At 42.1% G+C, this 8,680-nt stretch overlaps 1 long non-coding RNA gene across 1 annotated transcript; it reads right to left on the bottom strand.

Moving 5' to 3' along the window:
• Positions 1–841: 841 nt before the first annotated feature.
• LOC125912548 (uncharacterized) lies at positions 842–8,540 on the bottom strand. Its single transcript, XR_007454775.1, has 3 exons — positions 8,458–8,540; positions 1,999–2,071; positions 842–1,004 (listed from the first exon to the last, which is right to left on the bottom strand). It is a non-coding gene; the product is annotated as an uncharacterized LOC125912548 (long non-coding RNA).
• Between the last annotated feature and the right edge of the window lie 140 nt (positions 8,541–8,680).

Below are 8,680 nucleotides of genomic sequence, written 5' to 3'. Positions count from 1 at the left end.
CTGGGAAGGTTAAAGAAGGCCTCCAGCATCACCTGGGGAATCTGACTAGATGGTCTCTGTGGTCCTTCCAACCTTAGGGTCCTGTGATTCAATAGGTCAGCCAATGAGAAGGGTAACAGAAAGGAAAAGCTGGAAAGGATGAAGGAGGCCCCCTGAGATTAAACAAATTACTAAGTGGTCTTTAAGAATTAATTCATGTCCTCACACTAAGGAATTTACTCCCTCAGGGTAGTCTGTACTTTTGAGCCACCTCTGCAGGCTTATTGTCTTCCCAGTGTCAAAATATAAATGTACAAATGAAGGTTAAAATTTTGTAGTAACATAACAGTTTTGGAGTCTAAATTTAGGATGAAGCCAAGGAAGAGCATAGAGTTTATTGTTTTTGGAATAAGCAGGTTAGTTGTAGAGCCATACAGAGTGAAGTTTGAATACCTACTCTGTCATTTCCCAGATGTGTGATCTTTAACAAATGACTTAACTTCTCTTGGCCTCACTTTTTCCTCATGTAAAATAGAGGAATCTGTAGTTCTTGCCCCATATGATTGTTGTGAGGACCAACTGAAATTATGGATCCTGGCATGGAGTTAAATGCTCAATAAACATTAGCCTTTGAGCAGTTGGAGCTCATATGAGCTGTTTTATAAACATTTTAGAAAATATAGAAGAATTTGAAAAAAGTATTTTTTATCACTTAGAACAGAGTTAACATTTTAAGGCTTTTTTTCTATTTTGTTTTGTTTTGCTCTGTTTTGTACACTTTGTGTTACGTTGTTATGCTTGTACTGAATTTTGTATTCTGCTGTCTTGGTCTTCTTGGGCTGTTATAACAAAATACCATAGATTGAGTGGCCTGAACAACAGACATTTATTCCTCACAGTTTTAGAAGCTGGGAAGTCCAAGATCAAGGTGCTGGCAGATTTGGTGACTGGGAGAGACACTTCCTGGCTTGCAGAAGGCCACCTTATCCATGTGTCCTCATATGGCTTTTCCTTGGTTCATATTCCTGGAGATAAAGAGATGGATCATCTCTCTCTCTTCCTCTTTTCATAAAGGCACTAATCCCATCATACAGGTCCCACCCTCCTGACTTCATATAAAACTAATAACCCTCTAAAGGCTCCACCTCAAATACCATCCATCATATTGGGGACTAGGACTTCAATCTAAGACTTTTTGGGGGGGACACAAACATTAAGCCCATAACATTTGCATTTTTTTTTTGTATCTTAACATTATTAGACCATTACCATTCTTCCTATTTGTCTTTTGTTGTTTCCCCAATAAGGGTTTTATTATTTTTAAATTATTTTATTATTTAAAATAATATGGAGTTGCTCTTTCTGTAGACATTTTCCTGTTGTGCAGTACGATAGAGAGAGGATGGAATTGGACTCATACAGACCTGTTTTCATACCTTGTTTCTGCCATTCCCTGGCTGTGTGATCTTAGGCAAGTAACTTAACCTATAGAGGCTTCTATATAGAGGGCTGCTTCACAGGGCTGTGGTGCGGCTTAAGTAAGCTAATGTATATTGCAATCACCATGTTAATGCATTTTATTAGAGACTGATTTTCCACCTCCAGCAATTGTGTTGCTTAAGATTTTGTAAATCTTAAGGTGCATGAAGGATGCAAAATGCAATGGTGAAATTTGCCCATGAGCTGAGTCACAAAAAATGTTCAAATTTTGTGCTTAAACTTGAATACTCAGAGGAGATGGCTATCAGAGGATGGTGTCCTCAGTGCCTCTGCTTTCCTCCTTCAGAAGAATGTGTATGTGTATATGTATTTCCTTGTTGGAACACGCATTACACAGCATTGCCACTCTCTGCTCAGGTGCTCCATCACTAGATGTACTCCCTTTGAGGAAAGGGCTTACAAGGATCTCACTTACAGTTATATGTCCAGGGCTCAGCACCTGACTCGGTTCAGAGAAACCTCCCAATAAAGACATGCTGAATGAATGACTGGATGGATGGTTGGACGAATATGACTTACCATTGTCGTGGAGAGAAGGCAGAAAACCACCATATTTGCAACCTTAACAGAATTTCCATTCTCCTTCTGTGTCCTGAGCAACAAGAATGATTGGAAGCAATACAACAATCACTAAAAATAAATAAATAAATATTGAAGGCCCAACAGAATTTAATAAAGTGGATGCACACTGTCATCTTCCCAGGGGCTGAGGAAATTAGAAGTCATATTTGAGTCATGTACAGGATGTGATGGCAGTCTCCAGGGCTCTGTTTATCAGCTTGGCTTTGGTAGAAAGTTTTTGTCATGATCTTTGTGGGAACTAATATAAGCAAACCATCAAAAGTGTCAAGAGAAAACCAGAAACTTACTAACCATGATTATAATTGCTTTAGCCTGTTTGGAAGTTTGAGGAAGTTAAACACATTATTAGCAATGTAGGCAAGAGTTCCATATCAGCAAGGGTACAGGGAAAGTAGGAAGCTGCTCCATACCTAACTATTTGCCCTACAGAATGTCAGAGCTATAAGGGACATTGGGGGTCTCTCTGAAGTGCCAGTCCCAATGCTCCCCACTAGTGGTTCTAACCCAGTTGAGTCAAAGAGAAGGAGGTCAAAATACCAGATCGAGACTGGAGAAAGTAACCTCAGCATGAAGCCAAATTGGTTTCCACTCACTTACCTACCCAGTCATAGACAGGCAAGATCAGTGAGGCAAGCAGCCTCCTCCCCACCCACCCCAGAACGGGCACTCAAATCACAGAGGAGACGGAAGAGAATGCTCATAGATCACAGAATGGGAAACAAGGGCAGGCCATGTGAGAAGAGCAACCTTAAACACTTTACTCCTGGCCAGTACAAGATTGTGGACTAATGCAGTTTAAATTATTGGCAAACCAGCAACCACTCATAAGTTAGGAATGGGCGGAAAGACCAGGAGTTGTACTCCAGCAGAATGTTTTTGGCTATCTACTGCTGCTTAGCAAACCATCCCATAATGCAGTGGCTAAAACAACAATACAGTATTTTTTCTTATAGTTCTGCCTGTTGACGGCCTTAACTGGGTGGTTCTTGCTTAGAGTCTTTCACGTGGCTATTGTCAGAGATAATGGCTGGCATTGGACTCATCAGAAGACTTCTTCATTCATGTCTGGCACATGGGCCAGCTGGGAACTAGCTGGGCATCTCTCCTCCACTGCCTTCTCTAGCTTGGGCTCCTCGAAGCATGGAGAACAGAGAAATCAGAAACTTACATGGCAGATGGCTTCCTCCACTGCAAGATTTCCAAGAAGCCCAGGTGAAAACTGCAAGGTTTCCTATGACCTAGCTTTGTAGGTCCTAGAACATGACTTCTGCTACATGCTGTGGTCAAGCAAGTGACTAAGCCCAGCTCAGATTCAAGGGGAGGGGGATCTAGATTCCAAACCTCTCAGTGAGGAGAATAGCAAAACATTTGTGACCATCTTTAATTTTTACTTCTCAGAAGTTCCTTCCTGGCAACAGGAGGGCAGGGAGATGGAAGCTAACGATTATTGAAATACTCTATGTCAAGGGCACACTGCAAGTATCACTGCTCATTCTCACAAAGACCCAACAAAGTTCAGTGGTACTATCCCCGTTTTGCTAGTGAGGAAGCTGAGGCCCAGAAAGTGACTCTCAAGCAGTAGGCAGCGGAGTGAAAGACCAAACACAGTTACGCCTATTTCCAAAATTTCTGCTCCTTCTGCTACACTACACTATCATACGTACATTTGTTTTGAATCTCTCACTTTATGGAAGAGAAAACTGAGGGTACCTTAAATGCCTGTCTCCCTCTCTCTGTCCCTCCCCTGCTCATGCTCTGTCTCTCTCTCTCAAAAATAAATAAACATAAAAAAATTAAAAAGTAGATACTGCGACACATCTACATTTTAAGATGTACACCATTAGTTGTTCTCAAACTGTGATGAAGGGCCAGTATTTTTTTAAAAAATGTTTTATCTACTTCAAACTGATACTTTTGTAAAATATAATAAAACAGTTGCTGTAATGGGCAGTTGGGATAAAGGTTCCCAAAAGGTTACTCTTACTTTTTTTTTTTTTTTAATGTTTATTTCTTTTTGAGGAGAGAGAGAGACAGAGACAGAGCGTGAGCGGGGGAGGGGCAGAGAGAGAGAGAGGGAGACACAGAATCTGAAGCAGGCTCCAGGCTCCGAGCTGTCAGCACAGAGCCCCACGTGGGACTCGAACCCACAGACCATGAGATCATGACCCGAGCCAAAGTTGGATGGTTAACTGACTGAGCCACCCAGGCGACCCAACTCTTACTTTTTTAAATGTTTATTTTGAAAGAGAGAGGGAGAGAGAGAGAGAGAGAAAGAGAGCACACACAGGGGAGGGGCAGAGAGAGAGGGAGACAGAGAATCCCAAGTGCAGAGCCTGATGTGGGTATCGATCCCATGAACCGTGAAATCATGCCCTGAGCAGAAAACAAGAGTCAGACGCTTAACGGACTGAGCCATCCAGGCACCCCAGTTACTATTACTTTTTGTACGTAACTGACAGAGGACAAGAAAGTTTGTAGATGAGCTCTGGTGGGTGGATCCCATTTTGAGTAGCACTGTATTAGATCAATTAATGTTCACAACCCTATCAGGTAGGTATTATTCAGAGTACCCATATTATAGGTTAGGAAGCTGAGGCACTGAGAGATTTAGGAATTTCCCAGTGCTCTGCTTCAGATCCAAGCATTTTGGCACTGTCCATGCAACCCTCTTGGCTGTAATGGATACAGAATAAGATTTATAGTACCTCTAGAACATGCGCAGTCCGTTGGAAGAAATGGATAAATAATAGGTTAATTACTTTTTTATCTTGATAAAATTTTTATCATTGAGTAAAAATTTAGGGACAAGACTGTCACCCCGTTGAAATTGCCCTCAGCTCCAGCTTTTCAGGAATTCTCTCATTTTATCTCCACACAAACAGTGCAAGTCTTGAAACCATGCAAGCCTCCAGTTCCTCATTCTGTCTGACTCTTAACTGGCCCTCATTTTGAAGAGGCCTGGGGGATGGGGGGCAATGACACTTCTTATCTCCAAGTTCAGCATCTTTTCGAGGACCATTTGCACCCCTCCTGAAGGAGTGCGGAGGGACATGACAAGTACTTAATTAGCGCATCTGTTCCCATGTCTGCTCGGTGAGCAGCCTGCGATCACAAACAACTCATTTAGGGGCACGTCAGTCTCTCCCCAAGAGGTACCACCCCCACACCATTTGTGGACCACACACTCTGGTGTGTGAATCACCTCCTAGGATGAGTGTCTGTTGACTCACTACTTGAGAGAGCTTCCTATTGAAGCAGCAGTTGCCCTAAAGCCTTGGAAAGAGAGCAAAACAACTTTTGAAGGAAATGAACAGTGTCCCTTTGTCAGCTGTGAAGCCATTATAGCTGGAGATGGGCTTCACTTCCCAATGGCAACAGCATCCACGTTTCTGCAGGCTCCTGAGGCCTGGGCCTGCCACAGCTCAAGGGGCAGCTTCCTGAGTGTCTCCAGTGGTGCCATTCAGAGGCTCTGAGACTGAATATTTAAGGGAGACATTTATTGAGCACTTACTGTATGCCAGGCACTGTATGAAATAATCAACATACACTATTATATTTTGTTCTTAAAACAAACAATAATGTGAGGTAGATGCAATTATGATTTCTACTTTGCAATTGATTTAAACTGAGGCATGGAGTGGTTAAGAACCTATCAAAAGTCAGATAGCTGGAAAAGTGAAAGAAACAAGGCATTTTGGCTCTAGAGTGCTTGCTCTCAAGTGCTGAGCCTTAGCGAGCATTCAGCATTGGCACAGGTGCCTCATCACCTGGAGAATTCTTCCACATTTATTGAATGCCTGCTTTTGCCTCACTTAAGCTACAGAGTGATGCAGAGAACATGGCATCACACTGGTCTGAGGACTTTGACCTTCATAGCATCAGTACGCCCACCTTGTGTTGGGATCCAACATCCTCCTTACAGAGGCTAGGGAAGAACCAACAAGACAGTGGATCAAAAACACCCTTTGCGGGCCTGGCTCATGGTAAATTCTCAACACATATCACTCAACCATCCTTTTTCAAGATACACACGAGAAACTCAAAGAATGTGTAGCTGTATGAACAATATAGACACATAATAAACACTTTGGGAGCAATTAGAAGTCTAATGGAAGCATGTTGCATTTTAGGATAATGCAAATGGGAATTGTGATGAGCTTATAATTTTATGTGTCCTATCTAAGTTAGCCCTAAAAATCCTGTGAATTTGGTTTTATTTTGCCCGCTAAGTAGGTGAGGACACTCTGTGTACATGGTACCAAAGAAGAAAGTATATTCCGTGAAAGGTAGAACTTTGAGATACATAATTGTAGACATTGTTTACTGGGTATCTACTATATGCTAGGTATGTTAATACACTCCACTGAGGTCTCGCAATGGAAATTATCACTCACAATTTATAGTGAGGAAACCGAAGCCTAGGGATATTAGGAGGCTTGCCTAAGGACTGAAATCTGGCGTGTGTCAAAACTTATTTTGAGTCAATGGTATCTAAGCAGGTTTAGTATCATTTTGAAGTTTGTTTCAAGGTGTCCATATTATCTGCCCTTTGAGCACATTTTATGTTGTTTAGTCCTCCAGATATATCATGATGAAAATGAAATTCAAGTATTTCTGGGTTTCTTCTGGAAAACAGGCTTGAGAGTAAAGGTGGTGGCTGAACACATCTGTGAATGCCAAGGCCAAGAGATTGACAATGGGTGAGATGCTTCACAAGCCACATTTGGTGCATCAGCCAAGGCTGACTCAGGCACAGGGAGAAGGTGTAGGACTCGTGGAATGATGAGAGGTCCATCTTTTCAGTTGGTTCAGTTGGTTGCAAGTTTTCTGAACCTCACTGCCCAGCTTTGGTCAACCCTAAGTATGGATCCCTCCAGCACAGTGATACACAAGCTTGGCGAACATGTTTGACCCAGACAAAATCCAGAAATTGGATGGAGTTAAAGTGCTGGCTCATCCATTATAGCTGAGATTTTGTGTCATCAGATATATTTGCTATCCAACCTATGACATGTTGCCACATGGGCAGCAGTTTGAGACGTCCAGCAAAGTTGAACATGCGGCTTGGTGCTGTTACCAGGTTGAATTGCCTGCAGAGATATGCTTCCCCCCCCATGGAAAATGACACCTGGGTTTGGCGACATAATTTTTCTTTCTTGTTTTACTTACCATCTAATAGATCAAAAGTGTATGAGAAGACTCTTGGGACACCCTTCCACTATATGTGTGTGAGTCTGGATTTGAACCCAGGTCTGTGTGACTCTAAATGCCTGTGTTTGTCTTACATAGCTTTGCTCTTCTCTGACAATGTGGTGTTTAAGCTGAGTTGTGACGCATGAAAAGGCACTTTTCCCGATGGATTAAGAGGCAAAGGGCCTTGTAAACCGAGGGCACAGATCATATATGAACAAGACCCTGGAGTTATGGGCTGAAGTGCCAAGACGATGTAAGGTTACACAGATAATGTAAGGGAGGACTTGCTCTCTGAAGTGTTTGAGAAGCACCTGGGTGGCTCAGTCAGTTAAGTGACTTCTGTTCAGGTCGTAATCTCGTGGTTTGTGAGTTTGAGCCCCGCATTGGGCTCTGTGCTGTCAGATCCTCTGTCTGCCTCTCTCACTCTGCCCTCCCCCATTCTCTCTCTCAAAAACAAATAAAAACATAAAAAAAAAATAAGGGTTTGAATCCATTGAAATATGTTACTTTCCATTAATTCATTCATTTGGTAATTCAAAACATGTGTATTGAGTGTCTCCTATATGCCAGGTAACATTAGAATTAGAATTAAATTAGAATTGGAAATAACTAGAAACCTTTGTCAGAATATCACTGCTCCTTATATCTAGAATTTCTTCTCCTTTTAAACAAGTCTATAAAATGTTATCTCATAGGCAAAGTAGCAGCAAAAGTCTTCTTTGAATGAAGCTGGTCTTTGAGTGAAATAAACCATGAATATTTATAATAGATTAAAGGCAAGCACATAAAATAAATATAAGCAGAAAGAAATCACAATACCTTTGGGCTGGGAAGGATCTTGGTTCTTGGGTGGTTCAACTTGTTTATTCTGCTGAAGCCCAGAGATGAAAGTAACCACTCAAGGTCTCTTAATCACCTGTACTGGCTCCATTCTCACTGCCAGGGTCTTACTTCAAAGTCTCATCAATTCATTTTTTAAGTTTATTGATTTACTTTGAGAGAGTGAGCAAGAGAGGGGCAGAGAGAGAGAGAGAGAGAGAGAGAGAAAGGGAGAGAGAACCCCTAGCAGGCTCCGCGCTGACAGTGTGGATGTGGGGCTCGAACTCATGAAGAACTGTGAGATCATGACCTGAGCTGAAATCAAGAGTTGGATGCTTAACCAACTGAGCCACCCAGGAACCCCTATGTCTCATCAATTTTTACCTGGATTATTTCAATAGCCTCCTCCTCCTCCTTCTCCTTCTTCTTCTTCTTCTTCTTCTTCTTCTTCTTCTTCTTCTTCCTCTTCTTCTTCTGTTTATTTATTTATTTTGAAAGAGAGACAGAGAGGTGAGTGGGAGGGGCAGAGAGAGAGAAAGAGAGAGAGAGAGAGAGAGAGAGAGAGAGAGAGAGAGAATCCCCAGCAGGCTCTGTGTTCTCAGCATGA

Source organism: Panthera uncia, assembly GCF_023721935.1.
Source record: "Panthera uncia isolate 11264 chromosome C1 unlocalized genomic scaffold, Puncia_PCG_1.0 HiC_scaffold_4, whole genome shotgun sequence".
In the NCBI taxonomy this organism is placed as follows: domain Eukaryota; kingdom Metazoa; phylum Chordata; class Mammalia; order Carnivora; family Felidae; genus Panthera; species Panthera uncia.
Note: the sequence above shows the minus strand (reverse complement) of the source record. Positions and strands in the feature narration are given on the sequence as shown.